Here is a 27,432-nt window from a genome sequence, read left to right as displayed (position 1 = left end):
AGAGAGAGAGAGAGAGAGAGAGAGAGAGAGAGAGAGAGAGAGAGAGAGAGAAACAAGTGTACTCTGAGAAAGAAAAACTAGCAGCTCATTTGTGATTATGTGACATTTGGGATTGTGTACTACTCATATTGTGAAACATAGCTCATGTGTCAAGTTAAAATTTATTAGAAATGTTGTCTTGTGGAATGCTGGTAGAGCAGGTTATTTGTAATCCAAAGTTTTACTGTACTTCTAGGTTATAGTGGACTATATGAGTGTGTGTGTGTGTGTGTGTGTGTGTGTGTGTGTGTATGATGTCTTTGAAGCAACTTCAGAGCAGAACATGTTGTTTCCACGTGTGTTTGTGTGTGCATATTCCAACAAATACTAGCATGAGCAAAATACTGAGCTTTTCCACTAACAAGTCACTCATAAATTCAGCGACAATCAGGAGATGAGTGCATAAATAATTTAATAAAACAAATCAAGCATAAATACTGTGGCTGCTCTCAGGACATGATGATATGCCTTTAAGAGCTATTTCAAGAATCAAGCCTGCCCAGGCATGGTGATGCATGATTCTAATACCAGCATGCAAGTGGCTTAGGCAGGAGGATTGCTGTGAGTTTGAAGCCAGTCTGGACTACATAAGCAAGTTCAAGGTTAGCTTGCACTACATTGTGAGATTCTGTTTCAAAAACCCAACCTCCTTCCAAAAGAATTAAAACTAGAATAAATCTCAAAGAGTAGCATGATCTGAGACAGATGAGGCCTTTAAAAGTTCTAAAAATAATGGTAAGTAAAAGAATGTCCAAGGTATATTTGAAACAAAAGAAAGGAAAGGATTACCCAACTACTAAAGCAATATTGTGGAATGTTAACAAATGACAGAGATATGGAAAAAATTCAAATGAGTTTCAAAAGCAACATTTCTCAAAGTGGGTTCCACAAAATCCTTGTTCTTAAAAATGTGCTGCAAGAGGAAGCACTGGACTGGGCGTGGTGGTGCATGCCTGTCATCCCAGCACTGAGGAGGATGAGACAGGAGGATCACTGTGATATCAAGGTTAGCGTGAGTTACATAGTGTGTTCAAGGCCAGCCTGGACTATACTGCAAGACCCTGTAACTTTTGTATCTGATAAGGTCAGCCAAATCCCCTCAAGATTTATCCTCAAACCCTGTGCCACAGTTTGTGCAGCCTTTGTCAGTGTCAGCCATGTGGATGAGTCACAGCCATTGCTTGGCCAATTTGCTCTTTGTGAAAGCCTGAGAGAATGTTTTCTCTCTGTGTGACTCTCCTTAGGCACACTCTACATCATTGATCACTTTCCCCTGTGGTCTCATAATCTCTCTGATCAGAAAATTTGGGGCACAACTGAGTTACATGATGTTACAGTATAGGTTCTCCTATGTCCTGAGTCTTTACTGATCTTGAGAGGCTAGGGTCAAAATGTTGGCTGTCCTTGCAGCCCTTCTTTTTCTTGTGATATAGGACTTCCTTTATCTTGGTCTTAACCATCCAGCAGAAAAGTATAAAAATGAAGTATAAAAAGTAAAGCCATATTAATATGCTGAGCTGTAAAAGGCTCAAGTCAATAACTTCTGACATTGCCAGTCTTAAGGAAAACTCACTATTATTATGGACTGCTGGACTATATTGGAATATTTTGCTGAATTCATGCACCTACAATGTTTAAGTGACAACAGAATGTCCTTCTCTGGCAAAACTAACCAAAAAGGGGGATACAAATGAATGACCATTTTGTATCTGCATATACAAAATAGTTAGGATAGATATACAGCTGCATTCTCTTAATTCAATGAATAGAGAGATTTATACTAGTAGTGTTTGTGGACAGGATATCATGTCTGTATCTTGTACAATGAATAACCACTAAGACAACAATGTGCAATGCATTAATTATTGAAAATGTGCTAGTAATGGATTTTGAAACTGTCGCATTGCTATTTGTTTCTGAATAAACTTATGTTAAAAAAAAAAAAGCTTCAGCTTGGCAAAAAATAAAAAGACCCTGTATCAGAACAAACAAACAAACAAACAAACCTCAAAGAAGCAACATTCCTATGATCAATAGCATGTAGAAAATATGTAGGTCCTTACTATAGGGCTCTTCAGTCCTAAGGTGCTAAAGTGTTTTCTGAAACCCTAAGAGAGTGGTAAAGTCTTTATTGCCATTCATCTTTACATAATAATTGAATTTTTCTATTAGGAAACATCTTATGGAGCTAGAGTTCTGTGAAAAATAAGTTGGGAATCAAGCTATGAAGAAAAGGAAAATGGTAGAATGTGTGAAGAACAAAACACTTCAAGCAAAAGAAACACAGACCAAAAAAAAAAAAAAAAAAAAAAAAAAAAAAAAAAAAAAAAAAAAAAAAAAAAAAAAAACAAAACAAAACACAGACAAACTATACTAGTTTTCTCTTCTTTTGAGGAAGACTGACACAGAAAAAAAGAGAAAATCATTGTTGAAGATTTCAAATCTTTTAGCACAGCAAGTGTGTTCCACTAGGTCAGTTTTGTGGCATAAATGAAAACATTAAGGATGCCGATGGGATAGAAATGGACAAGGAATTCATCTAAAGAGAGGTTTGTTAAAGCTCGAGACCAAAGTGTGATCATTGTTTAAAGCTAAAATAGATTTCTATTCAATTATACTGATTTTCTTCTAATGCAAGTGGCAGAAACCCACAATGGGCATTTTAAGGAAAAAGCGAATCTACTCGTGGGACTTCTGCTGAGATGAAAAATGAAAAGTGAGAGACTCAGACTTGAAAGCAGGGCTGGAACCAGGCAAGCCGTGGCACCACGGCCCAAGCTGAGGTGAATTCCTTCAGACACTTGCCTTCTGCTAATTATTCTACAAAGATCCTAAGTCCAGGGGAGAGTCCAGCAGGATTGGCTTAGTTCTCACATCTACCTCCTGGTTAGCGGTGCCAAAGCACCATGAATATGCACAGAGGGAAATGAGGGGTAGCGGTCAGGTTCTCCAGGCAGAACTGATAGGACCCATGCATGCATATGTGGAGATTTACTGTGGAAATTTGCTCTTGATTATAGAGTCATGAACCTTTATTGTATGCTATCTGCAATCTGGAAAACCAAGAGAGCTAGGAAAGTGACTTAGCCTAAGGATAAAGGTCTGAGAACAGTGGCAGGCCCTGACATGCATCCTACGATCAAAAGACCTGAGAACCAGGAGCTATAGTGTCCCAAGACAGGAGGCACATGATCCAACTCAAAGAAGGTGCAGATTAACCCTTCCTCTGCCTCTCTTTGTTCTACTTGGGCTCTCAATAGACTAGATGAGGTCCACCCATGTTAGTAAGAGCAAAGCCCCTCCTCAGTCCACAGGTTCAGGTGCTAATCTCTCTGGGAAACACTCTCATGAACAACCCCCCAGAAACCTTTTCTCAGCAGAGTAGTACTCCATTGCGGTGTCTGGGTAGGCCCTAAGTCAGCCAACTTGACACATAAAATTAAACCCCAATGGAAGAGGGTTAGGAAGAGAAAAATGAAGAGTAAATAAAACTTACTAAACACGTACTTACTACAAGATTCCCAAGAACAAGTTCTATTAATTAATTTAATTGCTTGCAGTTGACAAAACCTAGAAATGCTATAGATGAATTGGATCATTGATTTCATTATTTAGACTTCGTTCATCTGTTTATTTGTAAATATTCAATACTAGTCAATAAAGGCCAGGTGAAATATGGAAATCATATCAGTCGCCTACTTAAAACCTCCAATAGCTTGCACTTAGGGTAAAATACAAACTCCCTAAGGTGGCCTCTTATGGTCCTACAGCATCTGGGCCTCTGATCCTATTACTGCCCGAGTTCCGGGGTGCTGAGGGGTCCTAGAGATTCTTTCTAGGTTCCTGTTGTCCTGAACAAGGAGCTGGACAAGAATTGTGCTAGAGTAGTGAAATTTTACATTGACCAAAAGTAGGAAAAGAAGGGTGGCTGCTGAGAGTGCAGGAGCCACTAGGTTGATGACTGTGGTTTTGCATCCCATTTTGACATCAGAACCAGGCTATCCTATCAAAAACCTCTTTGATTTTATGCAATAACACTGAACATACCGCTTTTTGATTGGCACTGGGGGCAGGGCTTGGGCATTGTGGCATGGCTCTCTGATTAACAGGTCAAGGCCTATCAATCAGAGAGTCCAGCTGGCTGGTCTAAGCTTTTGCCACAACCCTGCCTTGTCATTTACCCCTTGCCCAGCCCATTTCAGGCCCAAAGTCCTTGGCATCTCCCATACTGTCCTATTTGGTAGGGGTATTTCTTTTCTGAAACAAGAATAACAGCCTGAATAACTTCCTGACATGGATTTGATTAAGCATGAGTTCCTCAAATAAATTTGCTAAACCCTTGATCTGCCCCTCTTAATGTTATGAACTCAGGAACACTAGTTTTCTTCTTTCATAAGACATTTGCAACCTCCTACTTTTTCTTTTTTTCCTATGGTGCCAGGAATCGACTCTTGACTTTGCACTTGCCAGGCAGGCACTGTGCCAATGAGCCATATCCCTGGTTCTCTTGCTTTTTCTGTTGATATATTTGTAATAATTCTCTTCCTTGGAAGATGGCATCCCTCTCAAATTCAATATTATGTTTATGTTATTCAATGTAAGTGTCATATCTAATACAGACCTTGACCAGTGTTATACATAGGGGCTATTCATGAACCAAAATAAACCCCTTCTGGATGGTTAAGACCAAGTTAAAGCAAGACCTGTATAACTACAAATGTAACTTTTGCTATCTGGCAAGTTCAGCCACATCTTCTCACGATTTACCTTGGAACCATTTTGACATAACATTACCCTTTTAACCAGTCTTGTAGATCTTCTATCAGTGTCAGCCATCTGGATGAGTCATAGCCATTGCTTGACCAATTTGCTCTCTGTGAGAGCCTGAGAGATTTTTTTCTCTCCATGTGACTCTCCTTAGGCACACTCTACATCATTGATCACTTTCCTCTGTGGCCTCATAATCTCCTTGATCAGAAAATTTGGGTCACAACTGAGTTACAGGATGTCACAACACAGGTTCTCTTATGTTCTGAGCTCTCAATGACCTTGAAGAGCTAGGGCCAAAATATTGGCTATCCTTTTAGCCCATCTATCTCTCTGATTTTTGGTCTGCAAACCTTAGTTGTTAAACATCTGGAAGAGAAGCTTAATGACATTACCCTGTAACAAAAGCCGTTGAGCTCAGTATTACTATCTATCTGAATATCAAACGCCATAGACATAGAATGGATCTGTTGTTTTCCAACAAGCAAGGATGTTCTAATACTTAAATTCCTATAGAATATTAAGAAACAATTAGAAATCAAACCATATACAACATTGTAGCAGGACAGTCCTATGACATTTTGTGACATGCTTATATTTTCACTTTGAAATACTTTTAACCAATCTTTCTCTATCTAATACATAAGAATTTTTCACCTAACTATCCTTAAATGAGATATACATCACAAGGCTTCCCCCACCCCACTTTTAAAAATTTTTCTAGGAATTTGAAAGAAAGTCTTATCAAAATAAGCAATCTTGGGCTGGCCAAATAGCTCAGCAGATTAAAGCACCTGCAAACAGGCACAAGGAGCTGGGGGTTCGATTCCCAGGCCTGCTGTGCCAGTCCTGCCCCTGAGGCACACTGAGATGGCAATTGAGACTGGGCGTGGTGGCCCACACCTGTCATCCCAGCTCTTGGGAGGCTGTAAACAGGAGGGTTACTCTGAGTCTGATCTAGTAGTGAGAACCTGAACACACTGTAGACCCTTCCCTAAAATAAAATAAATAAATAAAAGCAATCTTTGTTTAGAATTTTAGAAGACCTGTACACTTGGAATCATGGATACACTTAAGTCACCGTGAGATTAACAATAATGAGTTACCATACACATGTGCAAACCTTTACTTCTTAATTTAGTTGAACACACAAATTATTTTTAGGAGAAACCCAATTGTAATTTTTCTGAAAGTGTTTTACTTTTAAACCAATGACCAATTTAATGAGGGTGTCTCCTAAGAGACTGTAGAGATTACTCGGAGCTTCTCAATGAACAAAAAGGCTGGCTACACCTCTTATTCATCAGTTGGCCTCTTCTCTGAATAATTTCTCCCCACCCTAAGGAATTTTTGCTTAATAATCTAAACCTTTTGATAAGCTGTATAAACTGATTTTGATATGACTTAGACCAGCTGGTAACTTAGGAAAATGCATGCTTTTAAGTCTGTACTCCAAATTGTAGTATGAACAAGTGACCAAAAAGGAAAAAAAAAAGGGAACAGCTGTTCACAGAATGACACACACATAGACAAATACAAAGTATACAAAAATGACCATCTTTACAAAATTATGAGTGCACTCAACTATATATTCCTGGCCGTATTAACCTCTAGCAACTCTATTGCATTTTTAAAAAGAAAGTTACAATTATAAATCGATTAGTCAGATTTTGTTATTTGTCAATAAGCAGAGAACTCTTATCAAAAAATTTTGGAGCAGGCCAGATAGCTCAGCAGACTAAAGCACCTGCTTAGGCACGCACAGGGGACCGGGGTTTGATCCCCATGCCATGCTGGCCTTACCCCCTGGGGTGCACTGAGACAGTGACTGATACTGGGTGTGGTGGCCCATGCCTGTAATCCCAGCACTTGGGAGGCTAAAAACAGGAGTATTACTAGGAGTCTGATCTGTCTTCATTACTCTTCTCTCATTGCTGGGACAAATACCCAACACTCAAAAATGAAGGAAAGAAAGCCTTCTTTAGCTCACAGTTGCTAGAGGTTTCATAGCTTAAAACAGCCTGAATTACTTAGCAAGACCTCAGAGCCTTATTTGCTCAGGAGAGGGTCAGTGCCTCTGTTTTCTCCAAACATCTCTGCCTGAGGTGGCCTCAATCTCAGACAATGCTGCTCTGCACTAAAGGGTCTGGAGGACGGGCTGGGGTGCCACTGTGTCCAGGATGACCCTCTCCACACCTCTGAAAGACCATCAGGCCTGGGGATGGGACAGAGCACATGCTACCAGTTCAATAGTTTGTGCCTCTCTGGCCCCACCCCTCAAGCCCCGCGCTGGTCCTCGGGCCCCTCAATGTTGTTCCTCCTGTCACATCTGCTCCCTGACTTACATGAGGCTTTGGAGGGACAGCTAGACACAAACCATAACATTCCACCCATGGACCCCCAAAGACTCATGCAAATTCCTTTGTCCAAAAGGTGTTTTAGTTCATCTCTAAGAGTTGCCACAGTCCCAACAGTTTCAGCATTGCTGAAAAGTTCAAGTCCCAAGTCTCCTCCAAGATCCAAGGCAAACTCTCAACTGTGAGCCCCTGTACAAATAACAAGTTAAATACATCCAACATTCGAAGGCACAAGATAAACTTTGCTATTCCAAAAGGTATACACAGGAGGATATGAACCACTGGGGCCAAAACAAGCCCAAAATCTAGCAGGGCAAACATTAAGTCCTACAGTTTCATGTGGAACATCTGGAGCAATCTGTGGCAAATTGTGAGTTCCATGTAGCTTCACCCCATGGCACTTCTGGTGGCTGTAGCTCCTGTGGCTTCCCTCTTAGGCCGGCTTTGCACCTTCTTTGCAGTTTCTCTTAGCTGATCCATGTTCCTGGCTCTTCCAAATTTCTGGAGTTTCCACAGAATAGACTTCTCACAGTTTCACACACTGCCCTCTCAGGGGTGTACTGCCTGGTCTCCCAGGCCTTCTTTTGAAATCTAGGTAGAAGCCTTCTTAACCTCAGAACTCTTGCATTCTGCATGTGTCTAAAACCAGCATCATGTGGATGGTGTCAAGGTCTGCTGCCAGCCGGAGCAGTAGCCAGGCTTTCCTCTTGGCTGTAGGGATGAGTGCCTGGATCACTGAGCCCTCTGACCCTGATTCTGAGGAACAAATTCTCTATGCTGGCACCATTCTGGTATATGGTATGGCCACTGACTCCATTCTGCAACCTGGTGTGGCTGCTGCCTCCATTCTGGAATATGGGGCTCTGTGGATTTCTCCTCAAAGTCCCTCACCCTTGCGATTCTGAGGCTGCAAAGGGCGAGTGCCTGCCACCTCCTGTGATGCTCTCAGGCCATCCCTTCCATTCTCTTTTTTCTTGGCAATGGAGATCCTTTCAGTTCTATCTTTGCTTTCCATAGCTTTATTGCAGCTTCCTTTCTGGCAGACTCATGACATTTTCAATTATCCTGCTGTGCTCTTTGCACTTGATTCTCAACATAAATCTGACTGAAAGCCCCCAACAACAGTCATGCCACTGCCTCAATATTCAGCTGCTTTGAGATTTCTTTTGCCAGATGAATCAGTCCATCATGCTTAATCTCATTCTCAGGCAAAGTCTCTGGACACAAGCAAAATCCAGACAAACTTTCTGCCACACCATAACACAGATGATCTAGAGTCTAACAACCAATGCAGCCCTTTTCCCCAGCAGAAACTTCCCCAGCCTGGTCTTTCATGGGCAGGATTTCTATCAGCCTTCTGGTCCAAGCTCTGACCAGAATCTCCCCTACAGCAGCACAGCCAAAGCTGTTCTAGCACTTTTCTTGTAGGCGATATCTCCAAAGGTTTTCTATCTCTTCCCATAAACCATTCCCAAAATCTGGTAATCCACATGGTCATGTTTAGCTACAGCAATGGTCTCACTTCTCTGGTACCAAACTTTGTCTTAGTTACTCTTCTTTTGTTGCTGGGACAAATACCCAACACTCAAAATGAAGGAAAGAAAGCCTTATTTAGCTCACAGTTACTGGAGGTTCATAGTTTAAAACAGCCTGAATCACATAGCAAGACCTTGGAGCCTTATTCACTCAGGAAAGAGCATCAGTACCTCTGTCTTCTCCAAATAACTCCTCTCTGCCTGAGGTGGCCTCAGTCACAGACACTGTTGCCCTCCACTACAGGGTCTGGAGGAGAGGCTGGGATGCCACTGTGTCCAGGATGACTCTCTACACACCTCCAAGAGACCACCAGGACTTGGGGTGGGACACAGCGCATGCTGCCAGTTTAATGGTTTGTGCCTTTCTGGCCCCGCCCCTCGAGCCACTTGTTGCTCTGCCAGCTGCATCTGCTCCATGACTTATATGAGGCTTTGGAGGGACAACTAGACACAAACCATAACAAACCCTGTAGACTTTGTACTAAATACATTTTTTTAAAAAATGAAGAAAATTTTGGAAGGAATAAAATCTTACCTCTAGCTAATATGCGTATTTTGGGTCTTTTTTTTTGTCTTAATACTAGTATAATTTAGCTCAGTTATCTTTATACAGTTCTCCACTTATATTTATTTATTTTCTATCTATTTAAACCTTAGATTTCCATTTTGTCAATTCCTTCAGTAGGCCCCAGGTTGGATCTGGCCTCCTCGTTGCTAACGTCTTCTCCTCTCAGATCTGGCATCATAGTACAGCCTGACAGCAAGCTCTGGTACCTAAATGGGTCGTTCAACATTCTCTGGAAAAGCACAAGCATCCCCTCTTCCCCAGGTTAGTAGTGGATGGGGTCCCATCCACTGTCCAGTGTGGAGATCTCTCCAAAGGGCCCTTCTTAGCCTTTTTGCACGTATTTGATGGAATCGTCTTTCTGCTGCTGTACTTCCATCTTTCGTAGAACTTAAAAGTTAATAGTGTTTCACACATGAAGTATGTCATTTAACAATTTTCCAGGCCTGTGCTTGTGGAGGACCACCTGAGCAGCTCTCCTTGAAAGAAGAGCGATTGTCTCCATTTTGACTGAGTCTGACCCTATTTCCTTGTATTATTATGCACAGAGCTGGCTAGGACTTCTGTTTATCCTTCAATTGGCCTTAAGCAATGTATATTGGTCTAGCTGAGGTGCTGGTGATAGTCTTTGAAGGTGGTGTGAGTGTTTCCCTGGTAACCTATACCTGCTACTCTTTAATGTGAGCCGGGTCGAGACAGGATGGTAGAGCTGATGCTCCCCGGCACCAGCTGGGATTGAGCCTCAAGACAGAGGCCATGACTTCCTGGGACTTGAAAAAGCTGAAGCACCAGACTTACCAAAACATTAGATACCATATAATGCAGATTACTCTCTCTGCATATCCTCCCTGCATATCGCAGAGGTAAATTTAGGCCATCCACCTAGCTCAGCTTCTAGTAGTCTCTTCCCACTATTTTCAGTCAATCCTCAAGCCACTCCCCCACTGAATAAAACTGGGTGAGGCCCTGGGTCGCTCTCTGGGCTCCAGAAAGCCATCTTCATGGCTGGACTTAGAGCCCCTTGACTCCTAGATGATTGAAGATATAATTTAGTGTCTTTATTTTCGCCGTGGGTTGCACTGTAAGTGGTAGGTTGGAATCAATTTGATGGGATTCCAATAACGTAACTTTGGGATTACAAATATTGGCTTCTTGGATGAGACGAGGACCTGGAAGTGTCTCCTACATGTGCTTGAGTCAAATGAGACTATTTGTGAAACGCAGAAGCATTTTGATGACAAGCGGCATGAGATGCAGAAGGTTGTTGGTGTGATAGTTTTATGTGGAGTATGTGGCATGTGTCTCCATTGCAAGGGACCCTGAGACTGCCAAAGAACCCCAGTGGGCATATATTGAGTTGGGAAAATAATTAAAAAGTTGGCAAAGAAAGGTCAACTCTAGAGAGCTGAGCATTAGAAAGAGCTGATTAACTTTATTCAATGCAGTCTTAGCCTCTGGTAAAAGTGTTCTTTTTAGAGGTAGGGGTTGAGTCTCCCTTGAGAATGTCAGAGGACTTAACTCATGAGTAGTTAGCTTAAGAGCAGGGTGGAGCCAATTAATGTTACCAAGTAGAATCTATAAATCATTTAGGGTTGCAAGATGTCTAACCTGGATCTGAACAGTTTGGGGCACAATTTGCCTCTGTTGAATAAGATGTCCCAAATATGAAAAGGATGCCAGTTTGCACCTTTTCAGGGGCTATCACTAGACTTGCATTGTGGAAGGCATCATCTAATTGGATAAACATGCAATGTAAAATGGGTGGGGATTCATGTGCCAAGAGAATGTCAACTATGTATTGGATAATGTATGCAGACAGATAGGCCTGCTGCACTGACTAAATGGCTATAGCCACAAACTCTTGGCACAGGGTTGGCCTATTTGCCATACCTTGTGGTAGACAACAGCATTGTAACAGCACATAGTAGCCTGATTACTAATAGAGGGTAGACCAAAAGCAAAATGTTTTTTATCTTCAAGATGGAGAGGGAGAAAAAGAAACAGTCATCTAAATCAATCACCATAAGGGAAAAATGTAAAGGAATAGCTGCAGGACGAGGCAGTACCTGTTGCGGTGCTCCCATAGGTTTCATGGTGTGATTGCCTGCAAGTGCTCTAGCAATCTCCACTTTCCTGACCTTTTTTTTTTTTTTAAATTACAAAACTTTGGGTAGTGCATAGGCTATTGGAATGTTCTAGAAGCCCTGCCATCAGATGTTCATCACCCAGTGTATGAGTTGCCTCAATCTTCTCCTGAGTTAGGGGCCACTGATCAGCCCAAACAGGGTCATCAACCATTTGAGTTATCTTGGATGCCATCCATGGGATTGGAGAAGAGATCAAGGGTCCTCCTGAAAATGGCTTATGCCAAAACGGTCCCTTTTAGTAATAACTAGAAGAGGTTCTTTTTCCCCTTGAGAATTTTTGTCAAGCCCTTGATTGGGAAGGAAACCTTGTAATATCTGATGAGTCACCAGGGAGTTAGGACTGACCACAAATGCTCCCATACTTTGTAATATGTCATGACCTGATAGACTGATCGGTATGGGAGAGGACATAAAGAGAAAAATATCTAGAATAACCTCTGCATCCCTCCAAATTAGCAACTTAGCACTTCTGCTAGGGTAAGAAAACTTGCTCACCCCTTATAAATCTGTAGTTGCCACATCCAGAGGCCACTTCTCAGGCCAGTGATGCTGAACAATAACTGAAACATCTATACCTGTGTCTAATGGCCCTTTAAGTGCTTTTCCTTCAATAGTCAACTCCATCTCTGGGCAATTTTGTTTAATCTGCTGAATCCAGTAAGTATGAGGAGGCCCAAAACCCTTGAATTTGTTTGTTTTATTATAAGTTTTCCAAGGGGAAAAAAAAAATGACCAATTGAGCAACAGGAGTACCTGGAATGATTTCAGCAATGGTTTGGATAACTGAATAATAACTGTGATTTCTCCGGTATTATCAGCATTAATTAAACCAGGCAAAACCTGGAGACCTTTTAAAATGAGACTACTGAGGCCTAGCAAGATTCCCACTGTACCCTGAGGCATAGGTTCATAGACTGCAGTAAGAATAATTTAGGGCCCCATGTCAGGAGTCGATAGAAATCTGGAGGAGGACCTGAGACCCAAGGCTCTGCTATCAGTTGTGGCTCCCCAGAGGTCAAAGATGCTTGTGGAGGGGGGAGGAGAAAGCACCCCCACTGTTTGCTGGGGCCAAGGCAGCCCCATTGGAAATTTCCCTGAATGGGTCGGCTTTCCTCCTCAGTTTCAGATTTACAGTCACTTGCCCACTGGTACCCTCGTCTACATCTAGCACATGGACTGGAAGGTTTTATTGAAGAGACAGATAAAGGTTGTGCTGTCTTAGGTGCAACAGAATGGTTTTGGGCTAAATGTCCCTCATCCCCATGATGGAAACAAATGACCTTACTTTTTCTCCTTTTTTTTAGACTGTGGATGAATAAACCAAACCGAGTAATAGCTGCTACCAAGGCAGCTCCCTGTACACATGAGGGGCCAATATCCGCTCAAATCTCAATCATCTCAGGGGGTGCAGCCTGCGGCTTATGGTCTCTTAAAGCCTCTTGACACTGTTGAGTTTATTTTCGAAGGCCAATTGTTGAACTATTAATTCTGCTTCCCTGTCACTGATAATCTTCTCAGTAGCGAGTAACAAACCTGCAGCAAAATCTTGGAAAGTTCTGTAGGGCTTTGCCTAATAGAAGCCAAGGAAAAGGAAGCTGTACTCTGCCAAGGGAGTTCCCTCTAGGCCCTAATAGAACCAAATAGCTGCTAATAGTTTGCTAATTTCGTTGCAAGGTCAGTTGATTGTTTGTTGTAGGAAAAGCAAATGTTTTGTAATGGTTAAGTTCCACAATCAACAGTCTACTGGATTCAAACATGCTTTAGCTATTCTTTTCTGATCATTCGGGGCCACAGTCTGCTGTCCTCCCATTTCTACTAAACTCAAGGAAAGGGGAGCAATAGGACCATAAGTAGCAACAGTTTGTGTTAATTCTTTGAAGGTTTTAAAAAGTACAGATTCATGAAGACCTACAACTTGTCCTAGATTATTAGGGACTTGAACTTCCGAAACAGGATGGAGACATTGGAAACCCTCCATGGACTCCTCTGCCTATCTGGTGCCAATTGCAAGGGAGATAAAGAAAATGGTTGTACTTCCACTGAGGCTGAAGTTCTCATCTGTGACTCAGTGAAATTTCTCTGAGCTGCCACAGACCGGACTGCCTGGGTTCAATCCCCGGTTCCACCAAAAAACCCCTGAGTGTTTCATTTTTGCCCAGATTTTAAACATGGACACTATCCTGAGCGTAACAAATTTGCAAGGCCAGCAATGTGCATAGCCAATGCCAAGGCCACTGTGTACCACAGTCGTGACCCTCCTACTTAGCACCAGGTGCACGGAACTGTAGTTGGTGGGACGCAGCAACCTCGGTGGCTGGAGGGAGCAAACAGAAGTGCAGACAGCTGGGGAAACCCAGCTAGTTCCGCCTAAGACCAGAGCAGAGCTCGGGGCCTCCCTGAGCCCAGTTTGCGCCCTTCCCCGCAGCAGTGCTGTGCTGCTTGGAACCAACGGCTCTCGATTTAAAAGAACTTTTTCCTTTTTCATCTGACTGAGCAAAGCTAGAGGGTTTGAACTCTATCTGCTGTTTCTTTGCTCTATCTTCCGTGTCCCATTTGGGACGTGATTGTAAAACAGTACTCCATGCCAAGTCCTTTATGGTGGGCTTAGAAAGTAGCACAAATACAAAAACCAAAAAAAATGAAACATTTTTATATGCATCTTGTACACATCTATCAACGTCTACAGTTCTTGAAACTCTGTTTTTCCCACTGTTAATGCAATTTAGTGTTTCCCTGTTAGGCTTCTCTCAAGCCTCTTTCTCTCTCCATACTTCTTTATCTCTCTGGCCCTAGGGAGCCTCTTCGGGCGCTAGTGAGCCTCTACCCCCAAGTTTTACACTAGCGCGTCAACACCAATGCACCCCCTTGAGGACTACTGCTGGCTATGATCAATCCACTTCCCTCTTACGCGCACTATCTCGTACTGGGCATCCACATCAGGCGCCAAATGTAGGGATCCGTTGCTCTCACTGCAAGTGGTTCTACCCAGGGAAACAGGGTGGCAGGATGAGAAAGATAGACGAGAGACAAAAGCTGGGCTAGGCGGTCACTGGTCTGCCTGATGGGCAAGATTAGTGCCATGTGTGATCCTTGACTTATATTTTTGCAAAGTTAGGAACACGGGACACAAAGTTGCCTAGCGACTAATAGCTGGCCTTAACCAGACAGGACGCTTATCCCAGGACTGAGGTAACTTATTTGCTTAAGGCACTGAGGCCCAGTCCCACCTACACACATTTGATCGATTTCCTAGCTTCCAGGGCTCCCAACACTCCCCAGTGTTGAATGTACCCCCATTCTACTAAAGGGAGTTGCAACTCCTCTCTACGAAGCTCCTGAAATTCCAGAAATTTCAAATGCAAGATACACAGTTGTTCTTTAAAACCTGTTTCCTTTAAACTCTACATGCTGAACAAATAGATGGGGGAGCTTGAGTTCTGATTGGTCACCGTAAGCCACAGACTCCCCCTGCAACAGGGCCTCGGAACAACTGAGTTATTCCCATGCTCCACTTATCCGTAAAAGTTTCTGAACCCAGAGGCTTTGTGAGAACCTGTTTGTTTGTATTTGTTCTGCTTTTCTCCTTTTTTATTTTTCTGGCAGAACCGGGGATTGAACTCAGGCCCTTACACTTGCCAAGGAAGCACTTATTCCACAGGGCCATCTCCCCAGCCCAAACTTTTCTCCTTATTCTCCATAAAAACCCCACCTTAATTTCTCTTTCAGGTTTGTGACTTCATCCTTTGATTTTTGAGAAAGCATGAGCTCAATTTGTGGTTTTTGTTTTTGTATTTTTTAGGGTATTCAGGGTCTTACTACTAGATCAGATTCATAGCGATCCTCCTGTTTACAACCTCCCAAGAGCTGAGATTACAGGTGCACGCCACCCTTTCCTTGAGCATGAGCTCAGTTTATACAGAATGAACCTTTTCAATACCATGCAGCAAATCCACAGCAGCTTGGCCAGTGGTCCTGGGCTACGGAGAGAGGAAAGCACTGACTCCAGGTAAGATCTCCAGTATTATAGACAGCTAAATTAGGTAGAAATATTATGGGGACAGGGCTAGGCCTTCAAGGGGGTCAGTTCAGAGGAAGAGAACACATCAGAACTGTGGCTGCAGGTATATCGGAAGAATAAAGTCACAATGGCCAGCTTTACATACTTCCTTAAGGACAATCGGAAGTTTGAGATTATTGGTGCCATGTGTCTGAGATTTTCCATATAAATAAACCATAATCTCACTAAAGGTGGGCCATTCTCTCCCACCCACTAAGAGCAACACCACCTTCCCCTATATCACCAAGACCATGACTGCTACAAAGAGAACTAAAGACAAGTCTAAGACTATAGGCTGGCCAAGGTTAATGATGTCATCCGTATTCCTTTGCTACTACTGGACCAGTATTAGCCAAGCTTCTGTACTTGTAATCTTATTGCTTGATCATAGTTTTGACCCACATTGTAGCCACCTCGTGATTTTACCCTATAAATCTTTCTCAGACAAGTGGCTGTTTGGCAACCTATTCGGACCCCTCCTGTCTGTCCGAGCTACTCCTATTCCCCAATAATTTTCCTACTGTTAACCTTCACTGTTCCTTAGAATTCATTCTTCAACTTAAGGGGAACAGGAACGCAGCATATCTGACATCCAGCAGGTAGGGAATTGCATTTTCCTCTAGATCATGGAGACTGTGACTGTGACCCCTCCCCTCTACATTTGCATACACGATTCACTTGTAGACGCAAAGAAATTTTGAAATTTGCCTGTGAATCAGAAATTCTGTTTCATCACAGTTCCTTTAAATATGCATTTTTACATAGCACAGTTAGAAAGAAAGGAGTTGAGTCACCATTCAAGTGTAAACACCACACTGCCCTAATGATCAACCAGGCTTAATCTTAGGACCACGTTCATGGCTACCCGGGTTTACATGTAGGACCGCCCCAACCATGACCTGCTTAAGCTTAGGAAGTTGAGCAGATTAATGACATCAGAAAGCAGTAGTGAGAGATGCCTTCGATCTGTGGCGTCTGACCCTGTAAATACCAGAAGTCTGAGTGACAGAGCCCTTTTATTTCCCTTTCTCACTTGAGCCCTTGTTCCCCTTTGAATGAGTCCCTTTTCTCTTCACCTTTTTCCCTTTGCCCTTCTCCCTGTTCCTGGTACCATCCTGTGATCCTCAATAAATGTATCTACTTACCTAGGAGGTGTGTACTTGGGAATTCCTTCCTTGTGGTACATGAGAACCTGGACGATTTTTGGCCCACTCAACTGTTACATCCGTTGTGTTTAGTTTTTTATTAGTACACGTTTCTGATACATGCACATATTCATCATGGGGAATTGCTACATGTTCACATAACATTCTTACTCCCTTTTTCTCCTGTTGGCCTGCTCGCCTCTACCCCCAAGGCCTCTGTCCCCCTCTACAAAGTCTCAGTGAAATTTCTTCATGGAACATTTGCTTTCTATCAATTAGTGCGTCTTTGTGTTTAAATACATTTGTAATTAAATTCAAATGACTTGGAAAATGGGTTTTCTAAAAGAACAATCAAGGACTTGATATTCTGGAATATTACCAGATTAATGAATGATGCCAGAGTTAAAAACAATAACACAAAACCTAAATGCTCAACATCTCTTCTTCAAATTCACATTTGTTGTCATCCTTTCAATTATTACCATAATGTGGCTTTTATTAAACTCTTACTGTGACTCAATTTGCATAATTAGCCTTAAAATCAACATTTTTAACCATACCACGAAAAGACTATGAGCCAATTTACTCAGTTGTTGAAGTGATAAAAACCAATTCCCTCTTTCTCCCTCCTTTCATCTCTTGCTCCTCCCTTTCCATTTTCTACTTCTCCCTCCCTTCTTTCGTCCTTTTTTTCTTCCACAGTTACCTGCCCTAGTGTGAGGTGGGGGCTCTGCTAGGTGCACACATTTTGAACATGTAACACTTAGATCCGGGCATACTGAGCCAGCTATGTTCACAGAAAGTTTACCATGAGCTAGTTGACCCGTTACTGTCTGTCGCGCGCAGCCTTGCCAGCAAGGAAGACGTGACCACTGGTTGTGTCTGCGCAGCCTTTTATTGCCCTGTTACATTTCTCTTCTCTTCTCTCTCCCCGAGACCCCTGCTCTTAGCTTATAAGTCTCAGGGCTTCCAATCATGGGGTGCCACGTATGTACTGTCCATTGGTCCAGGTATGCGGAAGCAATGCATTAGCCCAAGCCTTGGCCTTTTATGGAGTTGTTTATTACTAGGAGCGCTCACCCCCTGAGAGGGTGGAAGGCGGAAACCGGCTCCATCCTAGGGCGCGGCTACACGCAGCTCCCTACAACTGTCCACATTCAGAAGCATCCCCCACACTTTAAAACTCTATTTTAATTCATCTTGGTGCAACAACCCTGGACTTTTTCTCCTCCAGAAGCATGGATGCTGATTCACCACCAGGCAGTTTTTAGTTTGTTGTTTGCTTCTACTTTGTCTGGGAGCAAAATAAAAATGTTCTCTGGTGACTTCTTCATGAATCAGCAGGCCTTCTCTTCCTTTTCTAATTCTAGTTTACTGGAATATTGACTAAGCAGTCCTCTACCCAGCAATTGTAATTAAGTCCACTAATTAAGAAAATACACATAGACTTCAGCACATCACTTATAGTGGCTACAGACTGTGGTCAAGAAGACATGGGAGATAAACCAGTGCACAGACAGAAGCTCAAATACCGAAATGTTAAAGATGGTGTCTTCTACATTTATCTATTTATTTGTAAATAATTCAGTTGATATATTACTATGGTCTGACTCTTTATCTTCTGATGTTTTTAGAAATGTTTCAATATCTTCTGTTACAGGGGGTATCTCATAGGTCACCCCAGTCTTCTCAAAAGAGTGGAAGTGAAGAATTTATTAGCTGCTGCGTACGATGTTTACCAAGATCTGTTAATAGAAGAAAAAAAAAATGTCCTGAGAGCATTATACAAATTTAAATTTCTCCAAGTTATTCATTTTAAAATAAGTTCACAAATGCCATATATTTAGCAATATTACTTTATAAATGATAAACCTTACAAATACTTATATGGATATGGATTGGGATGTTTCTGTTGTCTAAGATTTTAGAATAAATCTAGCGGTGGCAACAAAGGGTGAGAAGGAGTCGCACATTTTAAAGAGGGGCTCTCAGTATCTACACAGCCAATTTTTCACACCCAGCAACCATGGCTCCCAACAGTCTATCAGGAAGAAGGACAGGGACTCATTAGGGCAGAATTATTTCCAGGGAAGCTCTCAGGAGTAGAAAGTACCGTAGCAGTCCTTTCCTGTTTTATGTGGGATCAGGAAAAGTGAAAGGAAGAGTAAATAAACCCTGTAGGAGACCTAAGGAGACTGTAGGAGACTAAGTGAAAGGAATTCTGGGCCTTTGCTCTCTGGCCAGATGCTTGCTGGGCTGAAGAATGCGTAAGGTTGCTGCCTGCAGTAGTACAGAAGTAGAAGGCAAATGAGTTTTGGGGTGAACCTGACAAGGATTTCCCTACAACCTGAAGGGGCTAGGGAATTTTAAGACCAAGGACAGGCCAAAGGCACCCCTTGCAGCAAGGCAAGGGCAGAAGTTTGCCACAGGAATGAGTTTCGCTTCTTCCATTTGTCTGGGCAAGAGTGTGTGATGCTGCTCTTATGTTACTTACTGGGCCCCAGAGAAAGCTTTCAGATTCTCACTGCCCTGAGCAAAGAGCTGGATAAGGTACCTGAAAAGGCAGTGAGGATTTACATTTACCAGTGGCAGAAAAGAAATACATTCTGCTGAGTGAGAACAGGCCAGTGAGAAAAGGCTCATGGTAGCCCCTGGGCTAGGTGGCAGGCGTCTTATACCTCCTGGTCCTGGTTGTTTTCTTCCTTGCAAACAGGACAGTTGGGATGTTGTCCTATCCATAGCTCATTTGGCCTGACATCAGATCCATGCTGTTCTATCAATGGCCTGCTCAGTTTCAAGTCAGATGTAAATGAAGAACTAAAGATAGAACTTTCTGATTGGTCCTCCGTAAGCCTTCAGGAATTCTATTCTGCTCCAAAGCTCTGAGTCTCTGTGATTGACGGGTCATGCCCACTTGCTCAACTGGTTTTCCCCCACCCTAATCTATCTCACAGGAACCGAAGGAACAGGTTGACCAACAGAGGGAATGGAAGGTCAGACCATGTACCCTTTCCTCCGTATTAGTCCCTGCCTTCCAGCTATAGTAGGAGAGGGAGAAATTAGGGAGGGGAAGAGGGGTGGCTGGAATTCGATGAGAAAATAAAATTTAATTTAGATTGGACAGAAAATTTTTCCTAGCTGAAAGCAAGACCCTTGCCACTTCTGAGAGGATTATGAAGTTAACTTAATAAACTGCTGGCTGCATTTTTTTATCAGCTATGTGACCTCAGGAAGGTCACACAATCCTTACAAGCCCCATTTTCTGCTAAATGAAGACAATGGCTACTTCTTATTGTTACAAGAAAACTCAATAAGATATGTGTGTAAAACATTTAGCAAAGAACCTGCTCAAGTAAGTGACAGGAACAGCCCAGTCAGATTCCTTTTCCATTTTGTGCTACATTTCCATTTTAAGTGACTGTTGTGTCATAGTTTGTCTTGTCATATTAAGTTGGAAATCAATTATGCAGAGGTAAAAAGGTACTGTTAGGAATGTTAACCCTTTGGCACATAATTTGCAAGTATTTTTTTACATTCACATTTATTGTTTAGTTTTTTTACAATGCATTTAGGTATGCAGAATTGCTCTAATTTCTACAATGTCAAATACATCTATCTTTCCCATTAAAACGTTGTAGGAGTATGATGTGTAACAGTACAGGTCTGGTGATAGAAGTCAGGTGGGTCTGGTGATAGAACCCAGCAGTCCATGCTGGGTTCTGTCTGCATGACCACTAGAGAAGTTTAACAGCCTCTGGCTGAGAGAAAACAAAGCCAACAAGGAGAATGAGTGAACAGGGACCAAGAATGCGGAGCGCTAAGGAGAGTGTCGGTATTGGTATGAAGGTCCTTTTAGGGTCCAGCCCATCCCATTGGATTGAAGGTGGGTCCTGTTGAATCTAGACTGGCTGAGAGACTATTTGAGAAAGGAGCACAGATAGAGACAGGTTGTTATGGTTTGTGTATAGTTGTCCCCACAAAGCCTCATGCAGTCTTGTGGAGCCTTCTGGAATATGTGATTGATTATTGTGGGTGTGGATGCTGCACCTGCCCTGGGGCAGGTAATTTCCATTTCAATGTAAGGAGGGAAGAGAAGTTAGCTGCTTGAGCTGCTGCTACTCTTCCTTCTGTGTTCTTGCTTTTTGCTACCACCATGAAAGGTTGCACTCTGCCATGTGCCAGGCTGCCTTGGAGCCAGCTGAGTATGGACTGAAAACCTCCAGTAACTGTGAGCTAAATAAACCTTTCCTTCCTTAAATTTGGGTATTTGTCCTAGCAGTGAGAGAAGAGTAAGACACAGGTCTAGGTGTTGGGGAGGTGGAATGGTTAAGGTATTTGATGTCAGGGAGAGTGCTGTCAATGGTATGACATCAGGGTTTCCTAGAGGAAATAGAGGTCAATTCTTCTGAGGGAGACAGGGCTCCCTGTAGCCCTGCAAACTGAAGGAGATGCTGGGGTCCCAGGGTGCCCATGGGCTTATGAAGAACAGTCTGGGCCCAGAAAGCTAGTCATCTGTGTACAGAAGGGGAGTCTTTAACAGTGTGATTGTGGGGGGCTGGATATGTACTGTTTTGGGAGGTGTTATGGTTTTGTCCAGTTGTCCCCTCGAAGCCTCATGCAGTCATTGGGGTAGGCTTCTAGTTTGTGATTGATTCATGATGCAGTGTTGGGATTATGGGCATGAGTGCTACACCCGCCCTGGGGCAGAGAGCCTGAATGGAGTATAAGGAAGTAAGAGAAGCTTGCTAGCTGTCTACAGCCACTGCTCCTCCCTTGTTCTTCGCTGTTTTCCACCCCCATGAGCTGCTGTCCTCTACAATGTGCCACTTTGCCTCGGAGCCAGCTGAGTATGGACTGAAATCTCCACAAACTGCGAACTAAATAACCTTTCTTTCCTTCATTTTGGGTGTCAGGTATTTTGTCCCAGCAACAAGAGAAAAATAACCAAGATAGCAGCAGGTAAGAATGAAAAACAAACAAGCAAACAAACAAACAAACAAACACGAAGACAGCATAATATCTTGTCCCATTGAGAACAAGGTCCAAGCATTGGAGAGAGATAACTCCAGTACTACTGGAGTCCATTAGTTTTAACATAGGCTGCATGTTTTCATATAGCTATGGTATTTTTTTTTAATTAAGAGAAAGAGTAAGAGAGGTTATTTGTAGTCCCTCTTACTGTGTTCTCTTTTAGGTTCTCATCATACATATTGGAAGGAGACACTGCAGAGGGAGAGTCTAAGCAACCCCATAAGGAGTCCTTATGCCACTGAGGCTAGAGAAGTAGAGGTGCAGCCTGTCCCACCGATCGATGTTTTTCTCTTGAGGGACTATTTTCCTAATTGGAGAACTGAGGCTGAGGCCCTCTTCTAATTTTGTCCTTCAGTAGGAGTGTCAATGTGGGTACAAAATGTCAGATGGCATTTTTTGGGGCCTTGGAGGCAAAGGAGGCCCAGTTTCTGAGGAACCCAGAACCCAGTTTCTTAGAAACCCAGTTTCTAAAGGGGTGATAAGACATGAGACCATGCTTTCTTTCTTTTTCTCTTTCTCTTTCTTTCTTTTTTGTAAAACATAAAGGGAAAGAAGGATTCCTTGCTTCCTGTTAAAGTACTACCCAGCAGGGTGGTGAGGTCCTAGTTTCTAGGAACTACAAACTAGGATCAAGATGGGGTAAGGCTGTCAGATTAGTCATTTTGATGAGCACACCCTTTGACTTCACGTTATTTTATTTTTCAGTTTTTTTGTACTGGGAATCAAACTTAGGACCTTGCACTTGCCAGGCAAGTGCTGTGCTACTGAGTTATATCCCTGGCCCTCTTTGCCTTCTCTTATATCCATGAAGCCCTCTGTTTATGACAGAAGTTAGACTTCCTCTATCTAGAAGAACTGAAATACCTCTGTAAGTAAAACTGAAGATTGACTGTCAAACTTTCTGTTATATTTCAAAGGCCAATCATGGCTAACGTGGGACAGGGCCCTGGCACCCATGAACCCAGAAAAGTAGGTAGCTATTGAAGCACTTTTTTGGTGCTGAATTTACTGTCAAACCTGAGTTAAATGAGAGTTTTCAACTAGACTTAGGTGGTCATCTGTGTGTCGAGGAGTGATTGAAGATTTTTTTTTCTTTTTGAGCCAAGGTTTCTCTATAGAGTTCAGGCTGGCCTTGAATTCACTTATGTAGTCTTGGCTGGCCTTGAACTCATGGTGATCCTCCTGTCTCAGCCTCCTGAGTGCTGGGATTACAGGCATGTGCCACCACACCTGGTGTACTCAAAGATTTGAGAGTTAGTGTTACAGGCCTGTTGTCACCTTCGAGCAACAAGGAAGTTTAGAAGGAACAGCTCATGCTCAACTAAACCAATAAGAGCCAAAATTGAAAATAAGGAAACATATCTTTATATTCTACAAACCTTTCTTGACCTACTTGGACCTCCTACTGTCTTTTTTCCCCCTTATCTTAGTACGGATAAAAGCTCTTATACGAAATCTTTCCTTACCAGAAGTATATTTTTATTATGTTTCAATGTAATTTTTTTCATCATTTTCTGTAACAAGCTTAGCAGTTGCTTAGATTTTGACATGTTCCAAGCATACTTTTTTCCTGTTGCTCCACAGTGAGTTTATAGATGTTTACTCTGTGATTGGGATTGGCTGACCAACAGGTGGCCTCCAGTAGAAGCCTTGTCTTAGCCCAAGCAGAAGGCAGCAGAAGAGCAAGTTAACCCTATAATTGTAGTTTGAGATTTATCCCAATAATGGCCCCTTCCCCAGGGCACACTGAGATGGCAGTTGAGACTGGGCGTGGTGGCAGGCACCTGTAACCCCAGCTCTTGGGAAGCTGTCAACAGGTGGATCACTTCCAGTCCGATCTAGTAGTGAGCCCCTGAACACCTTGTAGACCCTTCCTTAAAATGCAAATAAATAAATAAATAAATAAATAAATAAATAAAGATTTATCCCAATGAACAAGAAATATTTTAAGGGAGATAGTGCAGCAGCAGCGTAATCACCAGCCTGGCAAGGGCAGGGTCCTGAGTTTGAGCCTCAGAACAACAACAACAAAAAAAGTATTTTAGAATATCAGTTAGAAAAAAATAAAAAATAAAAACAACAACCAAACTTAAATTAGAAGTTAACAGTTAACTTATCAGCCACATTTTATCCCAGTGGGTTCTTGTTAGCTTCCTGGCGTTTGCCAGAAAAACTCGTTCCCTCGCCTGGCATCTCTAAGAGGAGCTCCCCCCAGCGTTTTTAACCGTCACGTTCCAGTGCAGGCTGTGTGCCCTTCAAGAGCAGCCATCCCATTGACCTCAGGAATGAAAGCCAGATAGGGATAAGGAGATAGCTCAGTAGAAAAAGCACCTGCCTGGCAAGTTCAGGGTCCTGAGTTCAATCCCCAGTATCACAGGGGGAAAAAAATAACCCAAGAAAACATAAGAAATGAAAGCCAGAGTCTTTGTGTAAAAGCACCAGTTATCAGACATTTAGGAAGCTAAGAGAACAACTGGATAGGTGAGAGTGTCGGAAGAAGAGTTTGACAGGAAGAGCGTGTCTCCGGAGGGAAACAAGTCCAGAACTCTCAGAACTCAGAGACAAGCAGGACAAAACATTCAGAGTTCAGGGAAATATGTGACGAAGACATTTTATTGTTTTGTTGCACAAACATAAAAATTAAGCCTAGATGGTGCGTGGGAACTGTCTTGAACCTGGTGGAGCCTACACTTCTCGGTCCCATGGCTGAGTTGTCCTTTTATGGGGATCTTTTGAAAAGATGGAAGCCCCAGTGGCTTTTACCTATCGGACCGAGGATCTCAAGAGCATAACCAGACAATTAAGATGAGACAACACGATAGAGAATCTTTCTTATCTCCTAGAGGCTTGGCTTGCCACAATGGGAGTCCTGACAGAAAAAAGGTTTTTCTAGCTGAGTGTGGTGGCACTCACGCCTATGATGCCACCAATGGAGGGGTTGAGGTAGGAGGAGCTCTGCAAGTTCAAGGTCAGGTTGGGCTACGAAGTGAGTTCAAGGCCAGCCTGAACTGCATAGTGAAACCCTGTCTCAAAAAGCCACGAAAAGAAACCAAAAAAGGTGATCTGCTCCCTCTATTGCCTGTGGCAAGGAAAAGAGCAACGTGTCTGAGGGCGGCCAGCCACAGAGAGCTAAGAGCAGTAGGGACAGAGATCACAGATGGCTTCCTGGCCAAGAGAAGGATCAAATCTGGAAGGAAATCTGAAGCAAGACTGGGACTGACGTTCCCTCCACTCGTGCTAGAGCGGGGTGCACATCTGCTCAGCCCACTCAGTGGAACCTGTCCCCCAAGACATCACGATCAGCAGCTGTGCTAATCCCCACTAATTAGTCAGTGGGGGCCCAATACGGCTTTGAACAGAAAGCTGCAAAGTGGAGAGCGTAGGAAAATAGAGACCTCACTTGCCTTCTCCTGGAATCCCTGTCGAACCCCCAGTCATGTTACTGGAAGACCAGGGTGATGTTCCAGAAAGCTACGAAGACAGGAAAGGAAAAGAGATGAAGGCAGCTATAAAGATCTCATTAGCAGGAAGGGATTGAGAGCGGATCTCTTACCATTGGGTTAGCTTTGTACTCTCTACCCTATAGGAGACCCAAGCAGTGTCCACGCAGCATCTGGGCAGGGCTCATGTGTCCTCCAGCCGATGGCCTGTATGGAGAGCCCTTCCCTGTCCTCATCTCAGCCCAGGAAGTTGATATTTGTAATCCCATGGAAAAGGTAATAGAATCCTAGTGAGTAAATTCCAATCTACCCCTTCCAGTGCAACCCATGGTGAGAATAAATGTGTAGTTGTGGGAGTCACGGGGGTCTTAAATCCAGCTGGGATAATGGCTAACTGGAACAAAGGCCTTGACTCAGGGCCGACCTGGGTTTTACTAATTTGAGAAGAAGGGCGTGGCTTGAGGATGCGTGACTGTGAGAATGACGGAAGTAGATGAGGGCCGTGCGCGGGGCTGGGCAGGAGGCCTGAAACCACCTCTGCAGCCTGCAGGGAGAAGGGTGCGCAGGATGAGCGATACTGAGGCAGCGTCCGGTGTTCTGGGCCTGGTGCCTCGGCTCTGATGTGTCGTCTTCCACGCCCTGGGAGTCAGAGCCTCTGTAGGCTCAGTCCCAGCCACAGCGTGGACACGGCTCCCCTCCTGCCCTGGCTTACACAGTTCTGGGGGGATCTACAGGGGCGGGCAGCACTGCCCTGTCTCCTTGCTTCAAAGACTGCACACCAGCACCTGGGCTGAGCCGACCTGCATTGCCTAAGGTCAACGGAGGGGACAAGGAGAAGCCCTAGCCGGCTCTGCACACATCAATGCATGGAAACAGGGCCTTCGGGCCAGGCTCAGTCACAGAGAGACAACTGCTCTTCTTTCAAGCAGGGAGGGTTCCCAACAGGCCCTTCTGCTTCTGCTCTGGCAAGGTTGCAGAAGCTGAGGGACCCTGGCAGATGTTTCTGTGGGACCCTTGCTGGTTGGCTGTGCCTCAGCCTACTGCATTTTGGCTTCCTGACTCTGTCTCTGTGCCCTCATCCTGACTGCCCAAGAATCTTAACCCCAGCACCATTGGTCCCTCTTACACTATTAATCTCTTCACCAAAAGAGAGACAGAAGATTGGAACACCAGAGACTGACTGTCCTCCAGGCACCTGGTTCTCTTACTTATTAAATTTACTTTGGTTTTGTCCACTTTACATTGTGCCCATTTTTCAAAGAGAGTATTTGCATTTTTAAAGCCACAGTGAACTACAGCCTTCTTCATTTTTACCTATTTCTTCACTCCACGCATAGTTTTGAGTGCTCAGGATGTACCAGGTGTTTTTTTGCACACGGAGAATGTGGCAGTATGCAAAAGAAGAGGAAATGCCTTGCCTTTAAATTACAATCGACAAACAATGTCAATGAGTAACGTATACAATCTCATTGTGTTAACTGCTAAAGATAACTGTAAGAATACATAATAAATTGTGCTCAGAGTGATGTTAATAATCCTTTTGTAACAGCAGTGCAAATACCCTTTGTTCCACTGAGATGAGGATAGTTTGTGCTGTGCCAAATAAATTAGAACCCGGCAGTGTTACTGCCATTTGGACCATTATCTAGCTTTTGTGTAATTTAGTAATCTTATTCTAGCGTTTCCCCCAGAGACTACAAATGCACCTGTCAGCACTATTGCCCTTTAGGGATGATTTGGCTTTATCATCCCTCCCTCTCTTATATGTACTGTTAGAGCCAGGGCTTTTAGTCTTTTACAAATGACACATTGAAGCCAGACAGGGTGGGCATGTCTGTAGACCGTCTTCCTGATCCAGGAAGAGGGAGAGTTAGAAGCCAGCATGGGCCACAGAGCAAGGCTCTTTGTTTCTCACAAGGGCTGGGGACATAGCAGTGTTCCTTGAATCCAACTCTAATGTCACAATAAGCAAACAACAGCAGCAACAACAAAAGCCACCAAACAAAACTGAAGCCAAATTCAACTAAAACAACCCCCATCATTGACATACGGAGCACAACTAATAGCCCTCTGGTTTGCCATTTATCTTCAGTGTATAAATAAACAAATCAGTATTTAACATAAAAGCAAATTAAAAATGAAATCTTGTGGATTTTTTTTTGTTTTGTTTTGTTTTGTTTTTTGAGACAGGGCTTTGCTATGTATTTCAGATTGCCCCTGAGCCCATCATGTAGGCCAAGTTGACCTTGAACTTGTGTCAGTTGTAAGGCTTGGTTCATGTATGATTTTCCCAATACCTAACTTCCTGCCAGCAGAGGCATTGTTCTCAGTTCAACACCTCAGCAAGCA

The 27,432-nt window shown here is 43.3% G+C and overlaps 1 protein-coding gene across 1 annotated transcript in view; it reads left to right on the top strand.

The window, feature by feature from the left end:
* Positions 1-27,432, top strand: part of Eea1 (early endosome antigen 1) — a 191,134-nt gene that overhangs the window by 21,252 nt on the left and 142,450 nt on the right. The window lies entirely within an intron of this gene.

The sequence above is a fragment of the Octodon degus genome, unplaced genomic scaffold (assembly GCF_000260255.1).
Source record: "Octodon degus isolate 3935 unplaced genomic scaffold, OctDeg1.0 scaffold00004, whole genome shotgun sequence".
In the NCBI taxonomy this organism is placed as follows: Eukaryota; Metazoa; Chordata; class Mammalia; order Rodentia; family Octodontidae; genus Octodon; species Octodon degus.
The sequence above is the reverse complement of the archived record's forward strand: the minus strand, read 5'-3'. Positions and strand labels throughout refer to the sequence as shown.